Genomic DNA, 11836 nt, shown 5'->3' on the forward strand with positions numbered 1-11836 from the left:
TACATGTCTTCACTAGGGTTGTGGTTTAAGCCCGGCTGGTAATTCAGAACCACGCAGCCAGTCTCTCACTTGCCCTCTTTTCCCACGCCCTCATCCTCAGAGGGATGGGGAGGAGAATCAAAATAATGTAACTCCCATGGGTTGAGATAAGAACAGTCCAGTAACTCAGGCATAACACAAAACCACTGCTGCTACCACCAACAATAATAATGGTAAGGGAAATAACAAGAGAATACAACTGCTCACCACCTGCTGACCGATACCCAGCCCGACCCAAAGTAGTGATGTAGCCCTTTTGGGTAACTGCCCCCAGTTTATATACTGGGCACGAAGTGCTGTGATATGGAATACCCCTTTGGTTAGTTTGGGTCAGGTGTCCTGTCTCGGCTTCCTCCTGGCTTCCCGTGCTCCTCCTCACTGGCAGAGCATAAGACTGAAAAGTCCTTAATCGGTGTAAACATTACTGAGCAACAACTAAAAATATCGATGTTATCAGCGTTGTTCTCAGGCTAAAGTTGAAAACACAGCACTGCAGCAGCTATGAAGAAGAAGAACTATAACATAACCGAACCCAGGACAACTGGATCAACCAGGTACATGTCAAGGCTTTAGCCATGAAGCCCCAGGAAAGCCCTATGGCTGTGCTAAGCACCACTGTGGCTCCTGGCTCTGCAGCTTCAGTCAGAGAGGTGTCTCAAAAATGTTAGCTGCATTAAGTTGCTTCCCTCAGCAAGAGCCTCCCAAAGCGTTAATATCAAGGAACTGAGAGGAAACTAATCTAGGTAAGAAAGTTTTGCAGGGTTTTGTATACAAAAGGTTTAAGTGTTGATTCAGTGAAGTTGGGCAGTAAAGGGGAAAAACAAGAAAACAAGTAACCATTAAAGATTCTCAGCACTTGTGTATAAGCATCACAACGCAACATGGCACCAGTAGTTCTGGCAATAATTATAAAGATTTATAGGCTTGAGTCACCATTATTATAAGCCATTCAGTCCTGCTGTGCTGTAAACCAATGCCAGTTAGTAGCTACTAGCAAAGGTTTAGAGGGGGGGATTGAGGAACAGCGTTTGTCTCTTCAGTCAAAAGAAAAAGGTTAAACAGATTCAGCTGAATCAAATAACAGTGACAAAAATATCCCAAACCCCATGACCATAGCCGTGGAAGGGACACAGTACAGAAACAATGACAAGTAATCTCACTACATAATCCATTTGTTTTCTTTAGTGCTGGATCTGCAGACTGGTGTCCTCTAGTGTCTGAATCATTAAACGTATGCAGATGAGTATTTTCTGCTACCTGTCATGGTATATATCACACAGAACAGAAATAATTACAGCCACTAGTCAGCTCATTCTGGCACTGGAAGGTAAGTGCAAAAATGAGCATCTTCAGTTAAAAATAAAACTTACCCAGATTTTGGCACGGTGAGGTTTAGACCTCAGTGCCGGGTTAGACTTCAGTGAAAACTGCTGTTCTGCCTTCAGAGAGCAGCGAGGAAGTCAGCAATGCTAATGCCACTCTGCCGTGGCCTATCTGCTTATAAATCACCCCTCTAACCTAAAAGATGGCTTCAACGGGCAAGTGTGCAAATCCTGCAGGCAGACTGGGACAAGGCCTCTTTCCAGCTCTCAGGCTTGAATTGAACCTCTGTGCATGTAACATCTGGTGTCCTTCTGAAAGCATTGGAGCTGTGTGGTCTTTAAAAACAAATGCAAGAAAGTTCACAAAATATCAGGGCAATTTTCTGTGCCTTAGGACTCCAGCATGTGGGAATTACTATTAGCAGTGTGGGACTCCTTACCAGAAACTGGTTTTAGAAACAATGAAGCTGTTGACACCATCAAATAGAGGAAAGAAAGGAGAAGCCTTTGCACTCTGCTCACGCAGGAACCTACATGGGGTTCTTTTGGCAATCTGTGCTGCACTGGTATCATTTTTCTGGGCTTTGCCACTTCATCAATGGGTAAAATTGTAAAGCCATGCAACAACTTTTGCTGGAGTTCTCATTGTGCACAGATGACAAGCCCTAGCAATGCATGCCTGAGTAGTTTTAGCAGCTACCACCTCCAGCTGTCCGCTCTGCCTCTCTGCCAGAAACAGCCACCATGGAGGAGAGCAGAAGCAAATGTGTGCTGGCTCCTCAGCTGCTGTAATTTCCAGGCTGACATATTAACTTCAGCTGATGTGGATGGTGGTTTTAGATAATGGGCTGATATGTGAACTGCAGCTGCAAGGAGCAAAAGCATGTCCTTGGGTGCTGCCCTGGATGACAGACGATCACCCAGGGCCTTGTCAGAGCTCTTCTCAAGACCTCTGCAACTAGCTGAATGCAGCCTCTGCTTGTGAACAGTTGGACTGAGTTTCCCCTGTGAAGGGTGGTCTATAAAGGTGGAATCATGTCCTTCAGCAAGACGGGGAGACAGTTCCATGCTGCCAAATGGAGCGAATTAACTAAAACCTACTTTTAGAAAGAATATTTTTTTGTAGGAGGGCGTATTGCAACAAGACATGCTGTGTGACAGCATGCAAGATGCAGAGAGAACCGTAATGAAACGGCAGCTGACTGTTCAGACTGATTCTAATCACAATCACTGATATGCTGATTTGCTTGATATGTGTGGTATGAGTGATATTCAAAGTAACTGCCACCCAGACATTAAATACACTGTCACCATCCCTGTCACACACTCAGCTTTTGCCAGTACTGAACATAAGATGACAATTTAATCCTTGCACGCAGATAACAGTAACACAGCTGGTGTAACAGTGTGCTAAGACGTCAGCCCTCACAGGCCTTACATCTGCTTTCTTACAGCTTTGGAAAAGAGTCACCTGTAAAATATGTGAGAGCTCCAAGAACTCAGCATGAGTGAACCAATAAGAAGAAAACAAGAACCAAGGGAAATTATTAGATTTCAAGCTCCACTGGGAAGGCAGGAATTTATTTTTGCCCATATATTACATCATCAAATGGTTGCTGCTTAATACATAAAAAATTACCAGAGGAAACAAAGGTGATGATGAATATTCCCTACTCAAAGCCTGCACCACTCCAGATTTAACTTTTCCCAGGTTATTCATGTACCACTCTTCTTTGCTTCTGTGCCTTAGTTGTTTCTGGTGCTGCACCTTCCCCTCTCCCCCCCCAAAAAAGAAAGGCAGTTCTAACATTACTGAAGCTGATAGTCCTGGAAATGCTGTAGGAAACTTTCACTTCCTGGGATTGCCACCACTCCATAGTTGGTAGGATTTAAACTTACAGAAGAGGATCCATGGTGGGTATCCAGTTCACCTTTAACCACCCTCCTTCAGCCACACATGCTTAGAGGTTGATCTCTCCTAACAGCCAGGCACTTTTGGACATGTTCATTGTTCCCTCAGTAAATCCCAGTGAGATTAGAGACTAAAACTAGTTCTGACTTTATTTTTACTATTAAAGACCTGTGTAACCTCTGTATTCTAAACAGAATGAAAAGAGAAGTTGCAGATGCCCTACTAATGCTTCCTCTGCTGCTCCTCAGTTCTGGGCCCAGCCAGTGGGCACACTGATGTACAGCAAGAACGGAATTTGCCATGATGATAACAGTGTCTGACTTGATTAACAACATCACTTAGGTAAAGAAGACATTGTAAAAGCAATACATTCCTTACTAACTACCTTAACCTTGAAAGAAGAGAAAAAAGGACTGATAATGGAGCACATCTGCACTAGAAGGTGCCAAAGACAAAATAAGTATCAGAAAAACAAGCAGTCAACAAGAAACAGCAGTAACTGAGAGAAAGTGGCAGAGGAAGATCACAACCGCTCAATTCAGGACTGAATAAACTTGCTTCCCTGCACCTTCACAGGGCATGCCTGCTAATTTACATGGCAAGCAAAAAGGGTTTACCTAGTAGAAGATAGAGTACTAACTGATCATATATTAACTTTTGACCAATGAGAAGTTATTTCTTTGTTCTCTGAAATGTTTAAAATCTGGTGCATACAAAACTCATATATGGGGGCTATCACAAGTCAAATGAAGCATGTGATTGGGAAAAGCCAGCCTGGATTCACCAGGTGCAAATCGTGTTTGACCAACCTGATTGCCTTCTACAACAAAGTAACCTGCTTGGTTCATGTGGGGCAAGGATGGACACTGTCTACCTGGATGTCTCCAAGGCTTTTGATACAGATTCCCAGAGAAATTGCCATGTTACAGTCTTGACGAGTGTTCTGTGAGGTGGGTGAGGAGCAGGCTCACAGGTCACACCCAGAGGGTGGTGGTAAATAGCTCCTTCTCCAGCTGGCAATCTGTCACTTGTGGGATACCCCAGGATATTAACCCAATGCGGTTTAATATCTCCATAAGCGATATGGATGATGTACCCTGCCCAAGCTTGCTGATGATACCAAACTGAGTGGGTAAGTGGACACTTTGGAAGGGAGAGCAACCCTGTAGGAAGACTGGATAGGCTCGAAGAGTGGGCTAGCAAGAGCCTTTTGAAGTTCAACAAGGACAAGCTAGAGGTCTTGCACCTGAGGAAACACAATCCAGGAATGTAGCACAGACTGGGATCTACCTGGCTGGGGAATAGCTCTGCAGAAAGGGTCCTGGGGAGCGTGGTGGGCACCAGACTCGGTATGAGTGAACAGTGTGCTGCTGCAGCAAAGAAAGCCAACAGGATGCTGGGTTCCATCAACAAGGGCTTCACCAGTAGACATAAAGATGTCATTATCCCACTCAGTGCTTGTTCAGCCACACCTGGACAATACTGTGTTCAGTTTTGCTCCCCGCTATACAAAAAAACCTCTGGACAGGCTGGAGAGAGTCCAGAGAAGACCACAAGGACCATCAAAGGACTGGGAAGCCTGCTGTATGAGGAAAGGGTGAGAGAGCTGGGTTTGTTCAGGCTAGAGAAAAGAGGGATCAGAGGAGACCTTATCACTATGTCCCAGTATTTAACGGGTGGCTACAAAGAAGACGGAGATTTTTATTTTTTTTTTTTTTAACAGGAATCACATGGAAAAGATGAGGGGTGATGGGTACAAGTTACTCCTGGGGAAATCCTGCCTGGATACAAGGAAATTTTTCACAACAAAGTCAGCCATTGGAATAATCTGCCCAGTGAAGTGGTGGATTCCCCAACACTGGACACTTGAGATTTGCCTGGACAGGGTGCTGGGACATCTGGTCTTGGTTGTGCTTTGCCAAGAAAGGTTGGCCCACCTGATCCTTGAGTTCCCTTCCAACCTGATTCTAAGGCATGCAGCTTTGTGGAGCTTCCATCTAGCAGTCTGATTTATGAAACAGCTCACAATAAAACACCTCGACTCTGCGCATACATTGGTGTTTTGCACACCGGGTAACGATTCAGCTTCTGGGACAACACACCACGGCCACGACCACCAGAGCTGCGCCTGGGGGTATACCACTTCCCGGTGGCTCCGGGCTCCGGACGGGCCTCCTCCCGGCGGCTGCGGTGGGCCCTGGGCTATTACTGCCCACCTCCCGGGAGCCGGAGGTAGTTGTGAGGGCTGCTGGGGCTCCGAGGGGTGGCACAACGCAGCCCTCCTCCTCCCGCTGCCCTTCCGCCGGCATCCCACAGCAGGCCCCGGCCCGGACCGGCCCCGACGGCAGAGCTCCTGGACAGGGCAGGGCAGGGCAGGGCAGGGCAGAGCGAGCCCCAGCGCACCCCTTACGCAACAGGGCCCTGCGTTCTGTTGCCATGCGAACGGCGGCGCCTCTGCCCAATCAGGTGCGCAGGACGCTGTTACTACGCCAACGGCGTCCGGCCACAGGAGCATTTCGAAGCGGCGCTGAACGGTGCAGGTAGCAGCGGGTCCCGCTCTCTCGGAGCGGGTCGCAGGGAAAGACCTGGGGCTGCGGAGCCCGGAGACTTCTGCAGGTCGGTGCGGGGAATTGGCCGGGAGCAGCGGGGGACGCCCGGGACTAACGGCCGCTTTGCAGCGCCCTAGCGCGGAGTGGGAGCTGGCACAGAGGAGGAAAAGCTCCGAGTCGAGAATCTATTCGTGAGTGCCGGTGGAGCACCTGTCTCCCTGTGTAAGCCACTTCAATTAAGCGCTGTAATTGTCTGTCCTCTACTGATAAGCACAGCCTGAAGCAAAGCAGAAGTGCTGCACGATTTGCTTGTACCAAACTGCTCTGGAGGTTGGGGTGAGGGACTGCTGGTACAGACTGGGCTCTGGTGGCTCTGAGCTTCGAGCTCTGCCAGGGTGAGGGCTGCAGGTTTGCACTGAAGAAAAGACAGTGGCTGTTGAAATCACCTGCTGTTAACTTAAAGAAGAGTAAAGTAAGAAAGCAAACTAGCTCATGAGGAAGGCCATCCCTACCTGCATCTGGTAACAAAGAATCTGGTATATATGTGGTTTATTCAATAGCTCTGTTTGCGAGGACAAAGTTGAAAAAGTTCTGTTTCACCTTTGCAAGAACTAGAGGAGGTGACATGTGAATGAGGTGAAGTAGTACCGGAATCAGAGAAAGGTAACTTCTCAATTCCTGACCTTGACTGAGCCATGAGTGGCAGGGTGTGTAAGATTTTATGGGCAACCTCCTAGGCCAGTTATCCCCTCCAGTGCTTTGGAACTTCACTCCTAAACAAATGTGAAATCAGTATATATTAGCAAAACATGTAGACAACGTGTACTGTCATCCTAGCAATACCAGAGAGGGACAACTCACCACAATGTGCTGGGACTGGGCTTACACCTTCAGAGCCCTGTTCTGCAAGAAGCAAGAAAAAGATGTCTCTGGTCTGATGGAAAAGCAACAGAAAACACAGTGAATCAAATGCCAAACACAACAGCTACTCAAAACCATGACAACAGATGCTGCAGCGACTCCAAAAGCAGAGTAACAGACCCAGAAGCCAGTCCAAACCAAGTGACAGACAGTGCAGCCAATCTAGTGCCAGTGACAGATACTACAGCCACTCCAATCCCAGTGAAAGTCAATGAAGATCTCCAACCTGTGAAAAGCCAGGAATCGCCTGGAAAAGCTATGGGAAAAGCCCTGACAAAATCGCTGTTAAACGCCTCGACAAAAACCCTGGCAAAACACTTGGATAAAAGCCTTGGCAAAATCCCTAACAAAACCCTGCAAAAAGCCTTTCCAAAAGTCCTGGCAAAATTTCTTCTAAAAGCCTTGGCAAAATCCCGTGGAAAGACCTTGACAAAATGCTGACAAAAGCCTTGACAAAAGTAGGACAACTCTTGTCAAAAGCCTTGGTAAAAGCCTTTAGAAAAGTCCTGGGGAAATTCCTGGGAAAAAACCTTCCAAAGGTTGGGCCAAAATCTCTGTCAAAAGTACTGGCAAAAGCCCTGACAAAATCCCTGGAAAAAAACAAGACAAGGATTTTGCCAAGGTTTGGCCAGCGAATTTAGCAAAGATTTCCAAGGGATTTTGCCAAGTCTTTTGCCAGTTTTTTTTTCCCAGGGCTTACTCCAGTGTTTTTGCCATTTATTTTGCCAGGGCTTTTGCCATGGCTGTTGCTATGGATTTTGAGCGGGAGTTTGCCAAGTCTTTTGCCATGACTTTTGCCATGGATTTTGCCAAGGGTTTTCAGAGTGATTTTGTCAGGGCTATTCCTAGGGTTTTACCGAGGGATTTTTGCAGGGCGTTTTTCATGTGTTTTACCAGGACATTTTCCAGGGCATTTGCCATGGATGTTGACAGGCAATATGCCAGGGCTTTTGCCAGGGCTTTTTCCAGGCCTTTTTGCAGGGCATTTTCCAATGCTTTTTTCAGGTTGCTTTCTGTGGATATTACCAGGATGTTTTCCGAGGCTTTTGCCAGTGTTTTGATCAACGCTCTTCCCAAAGTCTCTCACAAACCTCATTGTAAAAGCGTGTGCGCAAGCCTTGAGGAAACACTGGTAAAATCTCTGGGAAAAGCCAGTCAATATGCCAGGCCAAATCTGTGTCAAAAGGGTGGGCAAAATCCATAGTAAAAGGCCCGACGTAATCCCTGACAAAATCCCTGTCAAATGCCCGGAAAGTATCCAGGTAAATAGCCCTGGCAAAAGCCCGGGCAAAAGCCCTGGCAAATCCCTGGAAGAAAAGGGGGAAAAATCCTGATAAAAGCCCCGTCAGAAGGCTTGGCAAAAGCCTTCACCGAATCCCTGGCAAAATCCCTAACACAACCCTGCAAAAAGCCTTTCCAAAAGTCCTGGCAAAATTCCTTCTGAAAGCCTTGGCAAAATCGCGCGGAAAGACCTTGACCAAATGCCTGACAAAAGCCTTGACAAAAGTAGGACAACTCCTGTCAAAAGCCTTGGTAAAAGCCTTTAGAAAAGTGCTGGGGAAATTCCTGGGAAGAAGCCTTACAAAGTTCAGCCAAAATCTCTGTCAAAAGTACTGGCAAAAGGCCTGACAAAATCCCTGGAAAAAACCAAGACAAGGCTTTTGCCAAGGTTTGGCCAGCGAATTTAGCAAAGATTTCCAAGGGATTTTGCCAAGTCTTTTGCCAGTTTTTTTTTTTTTTCCAGGGCTTACTCCAGTGTTTTTGCCATTTATTTTGCCAGGGCTTGTGCCATGGCTGTTGCTATGGATTTTGAGCGGGAGTTTGCCAAGTCTTTTGCCATGACTTTTGCCATGGATTTTGCCAAGGGTTTTCAGAGTGATTTTGTCAGGGCTATTCCTAGGTTTTTACTGAGGGATTTTTGCAGGGCGTTTTTCAGGGGTTTTACCAGGACATTTTCCAGGGCATTTGCCATGGATGTTGACAGGCAATATGCCAGGGCTTTTGCCAGGTTTTTTTTCCAGGGCATTTTCCAATGCTTTTTCCAATGTTATTTTCCGTGGATATTACCAGGACGTTTTCCGAGGCTTTTGCCAGTGTTTTGAACAAAGCTCTTCCCAAAGTCTCTCACAAACCTCATTGTAAAAGCGCGTGCGGAAGCCTTGAGGAAACAGTGGCAAAATCTCTGGGAAAAGCCAGTCAATATGCCAGGCCAAATCTGTGTCAAAAGGGTGGGCAAAATCCATAGTAAAAGCCCCACCATAGTCCCTGACAAAATCCCTGTCCAAAGCCGTGAAAGTATCCATGTAAATAGCCCTGGCAAAAGCCCTGGCAAATTCTTGGAAGAAAATGGGGGAAAATCCTGATAAAAGCCTCGTCAGAAGGCATGGCAAAACCCTGGCAAAAGCCTTCACCGAATCCCTGGCAAAATCCCTAACACAACCCTGCAAAAAAGCCTTTCCAAAAGTCCTGGCAAAATTCCTTCTAAAAGCCTTTTCAAAATCCCGCAGAGAGACCTTGACCAAATGCCTGACAAAAGCCTTGACAAAAGTAGGACAACTCCAGTCAAAAGCCTTGGTAAAAGCCTTTAGAAAAGTGCTGGGGAAATTCCTGGGAAAAAACCATCCAAAGGTTGGGCCAAAATCTCTGTCAAAAGTACTGGCAAAAGGCCTGACAAAATCCCTTGAAAAAAACCAAGACAAGGCTTTTACCAAGGTTTGGCCAGCGAATTTAGCAAAGATTTCCAAGGGATTTTGCCAAGTCTTTTGCCAGTTTTTTTTTTTCCAGGGCTTACTCCAGTGTTTTTGCCATTTATTTTGCCAGGGCTTTTGCCATGGCTGTTGCTATGGATTTTGAGCGGGAGTTTGCCAAGTCTTTTGCCATGACTTTTGCCATGGATTTTGCCAAGGGTCTTCAGAGTGATTTTGTCAGGGCTATTCCTAGGTTTTTACTGAGGGATTTTTGCAGGGCGTTTTTCAGGGGTTTTACCAGGACATTTTCCAGGGCATTTGCCATGGATGTTGACAGGCAATATGCCAGGGCTTTTGCCAGGGCTTTCTCTAGGGCTTTTTGCAGGGCATTTTCCAATGCTTTTTCCAGGGTGTTTTCCATGGATATTACCAGGACGTTTTCCGAGGCTTTTGCCAGTGTTTTGATCAAAGCTCTTCCCAAAGTCTCTCACAAACCTCATTGTAAAAGCGTGTGCGCAAGCCTTGAGGAAACACTGGTATAATCTCTGGGAAAAGCCAGTCAATATGCCAGGCCAAATCTGTGTCAAAAGGCCGAGCAAAATCCATAGTAAAAGCCCCTCCATAATCCCTGACAAAATCCCTGTCAAAAGCCTGGAAAGTATCCATGTAAATAGCCCTGGCAAATCCCTGGAAGAAAAGGGGGAAAAATCCTGATAAAAGCCCCGTCAGAAGGCTTGGCAAAACCCTGGCAAAAGCCTTCACCGAATCCCTGGCAAAATCCCTAACACAACCCTGCAAAAAAGCCTTTCCAAAAGTCCTGGCAAAATTCCTTCTAAAAGCCTTTTCAAAATCCCGCAGAAAGACCTTGACCAAATGCCTGACAAAAGCCTTGACAAAAGTAGGACAACTCCAGTCAAAAGCCTTGGTAAAAGCCTTTAGAAAAGTGCTGGGGAAATTCCTGGGAAAAAACCCTCCAGAGGTTGGGCCAAAATCTCTGTCAAAAGTACTAGCAAAAGGCCTGACAAAATCCCTGGAAAAAACCAAGACAAGGATTTTGCCAAGGTTTGGCCAGCGAATTTAGCAAAGATTTCCAAGGGATTTTGCCAAGTCTTTTGCCAGTTTTTTTTTTTTTCAGGGCTTACTCCAGTGTTTTTGCCATTTATTTTGCCAGGGCTTTTGCCATGGCTGTTGCTATGGATTTTGAGCGGGAGTTTGCCAAGTCTTTTGCCATGACTTTTGCCATGGATTTTGCCAAGGGTTTTCAGAGTGATTTTGACAGGGCTATTCCTAGGGTTTTACCGAGGGATTTTTGCAGGGCGTTTTTCAGGGGTTTTACCAGGACATTTTCCAGGGCATTTGCCATGGATGTTGACAGGCAATATGCCAGGGCTTTTGCCAGGGCTTTTTCCAGGCCTTTTTGCAGGGCATTTTCCAATGCTTTTTCCAGGGTGTTTTCCATGGATATTACCAGGACGTTTTCCGAGGCTTTTGCCAGTGTTTTGATCAAAGCTCTTCCCAAAGTCTCTCACAAACCTCATTGTAAAAGCGTGTGCGCAAGCCTTGAGGAAACACTGGTAAAATCTCTGGGAAAAGCCAGTCAATATGCCAGGCCAAATCTGTGTCAAAAGGCCAAGCAAAATCCATAGTAAAAGGCCCGACGTAATCCCTGACAAAATCCCTGTCAAAAGCCCGGAAAGTATCCATGTAAATAGCCCTGGCAAATCCCTGGAAGAAAAGGGGGAAAAATCCTGATAAAAGCCCCGTCAGAAGGCTTGGCAAAAGCCTTCACCGAATCCCTGGCAAAATCCCTAACACAACCCTGCAAAAAGCCTTTCCAAAAGTCCTGGCAAAATTCCTTCTAAAAGCCTTGGCAAAATCCCGCGGAAAGACCTTGACCAAATGCCTGACAAAAGCCTTGACAAAAGTAGGACAACTCCAGTCAAAAGCCTTGGTAAAAGCCTTTAGAAAAGTGCTGGGGAAATTCCTGGGAAAAAACCATCCAAAGTTTCGGCCAAAATCTCTGTCAAAAGTACTGGCCAAAGCCCTGACAAAATCCCTGGAAAAAACCAAGACAAGGCTTTTGCCAAGGTTTGGCCAGCGAATTTAGCAAAGATTTCCAAGGGATTTTGCCAAGTCTTTTGCCAGTTTTTTTTTTTTCCAGGGCTTACTCCAGTGTTTTTGCCATTTATTTTGCCAGGGCTTTTGCCATGGCTGTTGCTATGGATTTTGAGCGGGAGTTTGCCAAGTCTTTTGCCATGACTTTTGCCATGGATTTTGCCAAGGGTCTTCAGAGTGATTTTGTCAGGGCTATTCCTAGGTTTTTACTGAGGGATTTTTGCAGGGCGTTTTTCAGGGGTTTTACCAGGACATTTTCCAGGGCATTTGCCATGGATGTTGACAGGCAAT

This window comes from Pezoporus flaviventris, unplaced genomic scaffold, assembly GCF_033815535.1.
Source record: "Pezoporus flaviventris isolate CSIRO_AGI_PZ_B2104156 unplaced genomic scaffold, CSIRO_AGI_Pfla_v1 ptg000070l, whole genome shotgun sequence".
Classification (NCBI taxonomy): Eukaryota; Metazoa; Chordata; class Aves; order Psittaciformes; family Psittacidae; genus Pezoporus; species Pezoporus flaviventris.